The following is a 10133-nucleotide window of genomic DNA, read 5'->3' on the forward strand; positions in this document are numbered from 1 at the left end:
CAGGAAGCGAATGGCACATTTATACCCATGCTTCAGAGCTAAATACATGTTGAGTATAATCATCCGCATGCAGATGGGAGGGAGCATATAAAGGGAAAATAAAATTGGTCCCAAGATAGAGCCCTGAGGAACCCCACACACACGGGGCAGTAGAAGAATAATCCCCTAAACTGACTGAAAAATCCTATCTTTCAAATAGGAAGAGAACCATTTCAGGGCTAAGCCCTAAATACCAACCTGATCCCTAAGATGATCAATGAGAATATTATGATCAAATGTATCAAATGTGACGGTAAGATCTAACAAAAGTAAAACAGTAAAACAAAAAGTAAAACAACACAGCAGAATCAACGCCTCGTAGGATGTCATTAGAAACCCTCAGAAGAGAAGACTCTGTACTATGGCCAGCTCTAAAACCAGACAGGAATCATTAAAAAATCATTAAGCTGTGCGTACACAATTTTTTCCAGTATCTTAAATATGAAAGGCAATTTCAAAATCGGGCGAAAACTACTCATGCCAAACAGCATGCTTAAAACTTGCTGGAACAACATCAGATGACAAACTAATATTCATAATAGACAAAATACTTGGAATCAAGTACCTGCTTAAACAGAGAAGGAGAATAAATCATGAAAGGGTTTTTTTCGGTGTACACAAACCCATTACTTAAGTTGAAGTAGAGAAACACTAATAAATTATCACTCCAGTAAAAGTGAGGTTTCTAATATCTCGGTAAAACAGACCTAAAATAGGTTAGAGCTCAGTCTGACGTTATTATGGATTATTATAAGCACACTTAATCTGAGAATATCATATTACTCCTGGATCTTGGATCATTTGAGTGGAACAAAACCAAATCAAGTGTACACATGACTCGCTTGTTAACTACTGCAAGTTTAATCTTCTGGATCAGCCGAATTCACAAATGAACCATTCAATGTTAATGAAAAGAATCTGCTCAAAAGATTCCCTCACAAAATGGACATCACTGTCGGGTCTCAGAAAATATTTCATTGATGAAGTGGAGGAAAAAGTCTGATATTATGCTTTGAAATGTAAAGAAAAAGTTTCATTAACACTAAATTACCAAGTCAGAGACATTAGCATATTGCAGTGTCATTTAGTTATCATAACTGCACCCGACATTGCTTATAAAAATCAACATCACCTTCTGTAAAATAAGTGTGTCTCTACTTGCCATGTTATTAAATAAAAATGATACTGATAGGCTGCATATTTTTAATTTTCCTTCTCATACTGTTGTGATATGATCACATTTAATGAATCATTTAAATCATAATTCATTCCTTTACCTGAAGACCTGACCCTCCTCCCGCTGTTTAAATGTTAGGGTTGTCCGTGCGTACGCCTAAAGACCACCTTAATATAGCAAAACAATCATTTCAGTGACATTGCAAGATACAGGCTAATGTTTTTTTTTTCTTTTTTTCTGCACATTATAATGAAGGCTTTGTGAAAGTGCACAGCTTTTCCAGTTCATATGTAGATTTGAGCAGCATATTCCCCGTCCTACACCGACTACGAACACATTCCTATCATGTATGCAAATGAAAGACGCTCAAGCCAATCAGAGTAATTATGGGGCGGAGCTACACATACAGCCCCGCCCCATTCTGAAGGCTGCAGCCAGATGAACTTGGACACTTTTAACCAAAGCGATTTACACTGATCAGAATTGATGCTAGGTTACACATGCTAAAAGTTGCCAATAAATACACATTATTCTTGACCACTTGAACAGGATTGCCAGGTCTGCGTTAAAGTAGCCCAATGATAAACACCAGCTGTATTCAGCATGATTGATGTTATGTGATGTACTCAGTCATGACACAACTTAATAAATGACTGTGACTGTAATGTTTTTATCGTAAATCGTTTCAGTAATGGCTGGTTGCAAGAACCTGCATTTAAAGACTGCCTTTAGCCTGTTATGGGAAATGCATCAAAAGCTTTTTGCAAATCCAGCAAAGTCTTACTTAATGCTAAGAAGTTAGACCTAAATAGACATGCGCTGACCACCGAACACGGAGTAAATGCAAGGCCTTTTCCCGATCAGAGGCAGGTGCGTACAGACCCATCGTCATCGCCGAGAAATCTCTCTGGTGCAGAAACTGATTGTTCCTTAGATTTATGCAAAGCATGTTTTAAAGACTCATGCGCCATCTAATTGCACAGGAACAAATGCACTGAAAATGTGAACTTGTCACAGGCCTTGGTGAGGGACCATTTAGTCTTTTAATAGACTAATAAAATGGCATTTCTGTATCGGACATTCTTGGGCATTCTGAGCAGATCAACAAGATATCAGGGTCTGCTTATATTAGCTCAAGGCAAATTACATACAAAGCTGTGTGTGGTGCCATTAATGACAGTGAAGATCCACTCAAAACTGTGTACAAAAAGATGAATAGGTGAAATCAGCTGTTCAGAGAATACTAGAATGAGCGGAATTAAAAACTCACTTTAGAGTAATATGGGAATTCTTGCTATCTGTCAGAAATGGTGAACAAAACATTAAAAAAATATTGGGTTATTTGTTCTACCCAAATCCTGGGTTGAGCCTTTTGGGTAAATTTTTTGGGGGGTTATTTTTTCAGTGTTAAGGTAGTTTTTGTGTTACCCAAATCCTGGGTCAGACGTAACAACCAAGTGTTTGGGTATGTAAGAAATGATGGTCTGTTCCCAACAACTTCCACTCCAATATATATATATATATCAAAATGTTCCTTCACTTAAAAGAGGTTAATTATCATATAGAGACAATTACATTCAATCTCAGTAATATGTAAATATCACAGAGGGCAACCAACCACCATTTTGATTACAGGGACTTCAAATCACCTTAAACATTTGACCGTTCTGTTTCAACAGAAGATCAAAGATGTGATCACTTCAGATAGATTGTATCACCTAAACCTTTTGCTGTTCCGATTTCATTTACATTAAGAGTTGACCATTTGGGTTGATCACATCCTGAACAAATGGTAATCAATTGTAGAATGGGAATGGGTGTCTCAACTTCATTAACATACAGACCACAGCTGTTACAATAAGAGCAACTTCATTTACATTAACAGGATAAAAGGTTTGAGATTTGGATGTTCTGGGTTCATTCTGACACCGGTGAACCCAAGGTGTTTCGTGTACCTTGCCACTGCTATGCTGTAATAAACTTCATTTTTGAGATCTTCGACGTCCACCATAATTTTTTCTTACAGGTAGTTTTTGTGTTACCCAGATCCTGGGTCAGACGTGACAACCCAGTGTTTGGGTAGTTTTTGTGTAACCCAGATCCTGGGTCAGACGTAACAACCCAGTGTATGGGTAGTTTTTGTGTTACCCAGATCCTGGGTCAGACGTGACAACCCAGTGTTTGGGTAGTTTTTGTGTAACCCAGATCCTGGGTCAGACGTGACAACCCAGTGTTTGGGTAGTTTTTGTGTAACCCAGATCCTGGGTCAGACGTAACAACCCAGTGTTTGGGTAGTTTTTGTGTAACCCAGATCCTGGGTCAGACGTAACAACCCAGTGTATGGGTAGTTTTTGTGTTACCCAGCTTCTGGGTCAGATGTAATAACCCAGTGTTTGGGTGGTTTTTGTGTAACCCAGATCCTGGGTCAGAGGTGACAACCCAGTGTTTGGGTAGTTTTTGTGTAACCCAGATCCTGGGTCAGACGTAACAACCCAGTGTTTGGGTGGTTTTTGTGTAACCCAGATCCTGGGTCAGAGGTGACAACCCAGTGTTTGGGTAGTTTTTGTGTAACCCAGATCCTGGGTCAGACGTAACAACCCAGTGTTTGGGTAGTTTTTGTGTAACCCAGATACTGGGTCAGACGTAACAACCCAGTGTTTGGGTAGTTTTTGTGTAACCCAGATCCTGGGTCAGACGTAACAACCCAGTGTTTGGGTAGTTTTTGTGTAACCCAGATCCTGGGTCAGACGTAACAACCCAGTGTATGGGTAGTTTTTGTGTTACCCAGCTTCTGTGTCAGATGTAATAACCCAGTGTTTGGGTGGTTTTTGTGTAACCCAGATCCTGGGTCAGACGTAACAACCCAGTGTTTGGGTAGTTTTTGTGTAACCCAGATCCTGGGTCAGACGTAACAACCCAGTGTATGGGTAGTTTTTGTGTAACCCAGCTCCTGGGTCAGACGTAACAACCCAGGGGTTGAGTATTTATCGTGGCCTCTTCAGGACAGGGCACTGCAGCTCCATCAAAACGGTGCATGTCTTTGGTTTGTGTACATTTTATTGTATCTATAAATTAGTTTACTTTTATGCAAAGCAACATACTCCTAAATGAGTGTCGCATCGACCTCTTCGCATGATGGAAACGCCTGATGCCTTGCATAACATTTTGTGATTTTATTCAAAAAGATACAGAATATAAATACGTATGATGTTAAAATATGTTCTCAGAACTGTACACTGATTGTTTATGGACAGGTTATGGAGTCATTCTCCGCATATTACACGCCACGAGATCCGGCACGAGATCCAGAGACGATTACACTTGAATTACTTACTTATAAATGTTTAATTTTTAATATAAATTAGCTTAAATGTATACAATATGTATTAAATACAATATAAAATATGATGGAAATCAAAGGAATTATCACCCAAACCAATGGTTGTGTGTAGTATTTTTTGTGTGTGTAGTAAGTTTAGAGGATTTAAGATAATCCGTAAACATAAATTCATGTATAGAGTAAAAAAACAACAACAAAAAACTAGTATTATAGTTCAAATTAATCAACCCATTATGCTGGGTTAAATAAACAACCCAAATTTGCTGGGTAAAATGAACCCAACATGTGTTCTGTCTTATATCTACCAAGCCTTTGGGTTGTTTTCAACCCCGTGTGTTTTAAGGCTAAAGCCGCTGATCCGACTCTGCTGACCGGTAGACTTGAACATCTTGTTGGGTCACTAGGGCGATATAGGACATCTTCCAACAAACATGTGGACTTGTTAACAGAAGATATTACACCATACCTTGATTCTGAACCATGACTCGGACACGAGACAGAGAGACTAATGAGAGAAGAGTGTGTGCCAGAAGAAGCAGAAAGTGAGAGCTCCTGGGAGAAGTTGCTCTTGCAGGACGTTTTGAGACCAACCTTTATTCCTGGCCGTGTTTTTGGGCAGAATAAGAAGTCTCCGGATCCTGCACTGTTGGCAAGACACAGATCTCACCTTTTCCTCTCCGGACAATCGATTCTCCAGGTGTCCCAAACAGTGGGACGGGTCCTTCATCAGAGAGAATAACTGCACAAGTCTTCTGCTGTCCAACACACATAGGGGAGAGCGGACAACCCCCGGCTCGTTGTAACACACACCTTTTAAAACTTTACACACATGCCAGCATGACGAAACTTAGTGTATTTACTAGTTGCCATATCAACACTATATACACTGTAAAACTTTTCACTGTAAATTTACAGTAAAATACTGGCAGCTGGGTTGCCAGCCACATACTGTATTTTTACAGAACAAGTACTGTAAACAGCATTTACAGTATTGTACTGTAAAACATTTCACTGTAAATTTACAGTAAAATACTGGCAGCTGGGTTGCCAGCCACATACTGTAATTTTACAGAGCTAATACTGTAAACAGCATTTACAGTACTGCACTGTAATTACCAAATGCAGTATATACTGTACCACATAATTTTACAGTATTAAACTGTTGTCTACACTATTACTATTATTTGCTATTATAACTATTAAAAATATTATTCTGAAAGTTTCATAAGAGTAGTCACACTAGGAAATAGAAAGAAACCAACGTTAGGTTTTAAAACATTTATTTTGGTAAAAAGCAAAGACCAGAACATTTCCTTATGTAAACATATTGGCTGACAATTTTTTAAAACATGTAAAATGAAAATTTAACACAAAACAAAAAACAGTTAACACATAGCACTTAATTAAAGGGATACCCAAAAATGAAAATTAGTCCATAATTTACTCACCCTCAACTCATCCTAGTGTATATGACATTCTTCTTTCAGACGAATACAATCAGAGTTATATTAAAAATGTCCTGGCTCTTCCAAGCTTTATAATGGCAGTGTCTTTTTTAAAGTCCATAAAAGTGCAAACAAAATTCTTTTTTTTGCACAACTTGGGCAGTTTTCTTTAAAGTTACTTGTCCTTTCTTTGTTTTTGATCCATGTTCAGGATTGATGTCAAAAATGCATCTAAAAGGCAGAAAAGAAAAAGAAAAAAGAATTATTGACTGAGTGTATATATTTAGAGAGAGAGAGAGATGTCTGTTTTAACGACTAGTTTGTTTGGATAAAACTGAACAACATGAAAAAAAAATGCTATGTTGGATGTTGTAATCAATAACTGATATTTTTCTGCACTGGGTTACATACATCAACTCAATGTGTCAGTTTAAATGCGCACTGTCATAAACACTACATTTTATCTTCTTGTGGCCGTTTAACTTTTGGAAGTGGGGTTACCAGATTTAAAGTTTTATTCTACAACTTTTTTTTGTCTACTTATCACCCAGCTTATTAACAAAACCATCCCCTCATCAGGTCCCATCAAAGTTATCAGTGGAAAGGCAGCCATGACTCTCTGTTTATGTAGAGCACGCATTGCCAGAATCTAGTCCAAACCTTTGTGACTTCAATAATTAATGTTTAAATTACATTGTGTTTATTGCATACATGACTACATGATAATGTTAAACATGACATTTACCAGACTAAAATGCATGTTTGAGCTGGCTTAAAGGAACACTCCACCGTTTTTTCATATTAAACTATGTTATTCCCTTAACTAAGAGAAGTTGATGCATACCTCTCTCGTCTCAGTGCGTGCACTCAATCGCTCTGGCGCGCCGCGACACTTTGATAGCAGTTAGCTTAGCCCAGTTCATTCATTAGGATCCAGACAGAGATGAAGTTATAAGCAACCAAACACCTCCACGTTTCCCTATTTAAATACAGTTACACAAGTAGTTACACGACCAAGTATGGTGACACAAAATAAAACATGCCGCTTTTCTAAGCGGGTAAAATGGAGAACTATAATGTATGGCGGAATAGCACTTGCAGCACTTCGACTCTGCGCAGTAATATCATCACTTTGGGTCTGCTACAAACAAGTCACAATCATCTACAGAGTGATGATATTACTGCACAGAGTCGAAGTGCTGCAAGTGCTATTCCACCATACATTATAGTTCTCCATTTTACCGGCTTAGAAAAACGCCACATTTTATTTTGTGTCACCATACTTGGTCGTGTAACTACTTGTGTAACTGTATTTAAATAGGGAAACGTGGAGGTGTTTGGTTGCTTATAACTTCATCTCTGTTTCATCTCTAAACCGAAAATTCTCGGGACAGCAGCATGTGTCCAAATTTTTATCTTAACCGTCCTATTTCATCAGAAACGATCTGAAAACAGGGCTTTAAGTGTAAAATACTGAACTTGTCCTTTAAGGGAATAACATAGTTTAACATGAAAAAATGGTGGAGTGTTCGTTTAACTGAAAACAACTTGCACTGACATATCTTAAAATATGTGAGTGCCATTGTTTTGTCTCAAAAAATACTGTCAAGACAAGGTTAGTGACACAATTCAGTCTAAAATATATGTATAGCAAATATGGTAATGACTAACCTCTGAACAAACTCAAGGGTGCATGCTGCCTCTTCCTGGTACTGCAAGCTGAAGGAGGAGGCAAACAGCGCTGCCAGGCCAGTGATGAAGTCGGGCTGTGCTCCTTCACACACACCTTGACCTTCCAAAACTTAACATCCAGTGCTGGTTGCTTAGATTGACCTGTAATTGAACAAATTAAATAATTATATATATATACACACAATTCACAACCACACAATTTTGCAGAACACATTTGATTCTTCCACACATATGTTGCCAATAAAAATATGTTTTATATTTCTTTTACCCTTACCACTCTGTCTGCCCGTCTATGGCTAAGCAATTTCAGACAATGCAGACCACTGGACTGTCTGTTAGTAAAGCATATACATTTAGGATTATGAATTTTATGGCATTTCATGAATGTATGTAGTAAACTGCACATTTTTTATAAACCAGGACAAGTTTTTATAGCATGAGAATGTGCTGCTGTATGTTTGTGAAAGGGAGGGACAGACTTCTGCTAAGATTATCTAAAATTGTTTTAAAAAAGGAATTATTTGCAGCTTCTTTTTTACTTGAAATGAAGGGCATACTTGCATTGGGCTGAGAGACACTTACTCTACTCTTACAGTAGTTCACCTATAGTTAGTTCACCTAAAATTTAAAGTTACATCATAATTTACTTGCATGGCATGTTCTAATGCAGTATACAGTTCTTTCATTTTTGGACCACAAAATAAAAATGTCCAGCTTGCGAATATAAAGCCTGTGAATAGGAACCAGCATCAAGGTTTAAAAAAAAAAAAAACTTAATTATCACAGAATGGATAGTATGTGACGTGCTGTATATTTCAAACGTTCTGGGGTTTAGTAAAAATCAAACCAAAATATAATATTTTATGAAAATCCTGACCCTGGCCATTGGTCTTCTGTACTCGATAGACGTGTAACTTCTTGTTACAACAAACACAATGAATATATATTAATCTCTTAAAAGAATGTACATGGATTGTATTCTTTTTTAGGGTGAATTTCAATTTCTCATAACTGCGACACTAATAGTCTCATGAACATATATTCAAGAACAGAAGACCAACAGTCAATGTCAAGATTTTCTTTAAAAAATACATTAAATTACTGTTTATTTTTCATCAAACCCTATCGTACTAACTTAAGTTACCCACTGAACACTGATGACTCTTTGGCAAATGTAGAGATTGCTGGACATCAGATGGAGTTGCAAATTCCTGAAACAATTATTAAAAAGGACCAGCACAACCATGATCAACAGAACCAAAACATTAAACACATTTCAGATTAATGATATTTGTTGAATAATCTCTACTTACATATGCTTGAAGGATAACACCATACTTCTCTTTGAAGTATGCAAGGAGTACGTTAGGCTAGTTGTAGGACCATGGCATCCACCTCATGATTCCTGGATAAATGTGAGGTCAATGTAGATGTTACAGAAAAGAAATGTATGACACTCAGGAATATCACAATTGAAAACACGTTAGGAACATGACTAACGTTATGGGTTTTCATGTGTTGGTCAAAAGCTAAACACAATTCAAAAGCACGTTCACAGAACTAACATTAACACCATAGCATCTTAACGCACACGTTAACACTGATTACAAAGCCTGAAACGAAAAAAATAATAACAATTATAATTATAATATAGGCTATATAAGTTATTTTAAAGGCAGGTCACGCAAATGACATGGTAAATGTTGCCTATTGTGACATCGAAGTTAACGTTACTTGGTATAGACGTGGAACAGAGTGAATTGTTGTTCACAAAATCAAACCATTCGTGGAAACATTGTAGAAATGCGAACGCAAAAAATAGATTGGCTTACCGTATCACTCAGTTGAAATATTTTCCATCTTCTCAAACTCTAAACTCCACTTATCATCGCGCAAGTTAGATTATTCAGATGATTCAAATCCTCCCGTCTTCATGTAACAGTTAACGTCCTCCATTTTCGGCTGCGTCAGTCAACTAGTTTGAAACACGAACCGAAGCTCACAAAAGCTTAAAAACTGCTCACAAATGCACAGACCACTGGTTTATCGTGATAACATCATTATTCTGTCCAGTTGAGTCCCGCCGCTGACAAATAAAGTTTGCCTGTTGTGAAGTCTGTCAGCTTCACATTTGAACTGAACTGGGCGCGAAAGAAATCAATCCCACAATGCAACGTCTTTACAGTATGATACTGTATTACTAATTTATCGGTATGAAAACGTCTCAGGTTACAACTGTAACCTATGTTCCCTGAGAACAGGGAACGAGACAATACGTCATCGACGCTTTGGGGAACGTGACAGGTGTCTGAAATCAAATATCAACTCACAGCAATCATGCTGACCGGCGACAGCCCGTGCATCATCAGCTTAAATGATGAGCGCGCAACCTGGATGTATAAAAAGGGCGCCTTGAAACCGTAACAACATCCTATCGTCT

General features: G+C 37.8%; 1 long non-coding RNA gene across 3 annotated transcripts; it reads right to left on the minus strand.

Annotated features, from left to right (window-relative positions):
* Positions 1 to 5821: 5821 nt before the first annotated feature.
* Positions 5822 to 9863, minus strand: LOC306984496. 3 transcript variants are annotated; one of them, XR_013794553.1, is made up of 6 exons: positions 9526 to 9831; positions 9007 to 9098; positions 8838 to 8904; positions 7968 to 8025; positions 7673 to 7834; positions 5822 to 6232 (listed from the first exon to the last, which is right to left on the minus strand). It is a non-coding gene; the product is annotated as an uncharacterized lncRNA (long non-coding RNA). The 3 variants fall into 3 exon arrangements; XR_013794552.1 differs by lacking the exon at positions 7968 to 8025 and having other exon boundaries at positions 8829 to 8904; positions 9526 to 9863; XR_013794554.1 differs by lacking the exons at positions 5822 to 6232; positions 7968 to 8025 and having other exon boundaries at positions 7701 to 7834; positions 9526 to 9664.
* Positions 9864 to 10133: the final 270 nt, after the last annotated feature.

Source organism: Phoxinus phoxinus, assembly GCF_949152265.1.
Source record: "Phoxinus phoxinus genome assembly, chromosome: 17".
Classification (NCBI taxonomy): domain Eukaryota; kingdom Metazoa; phylum Chordata; class Actinopteri; order Cypriniformes; family Leuciscidae; genus Phoxinus; species Phoxinus phoxinus.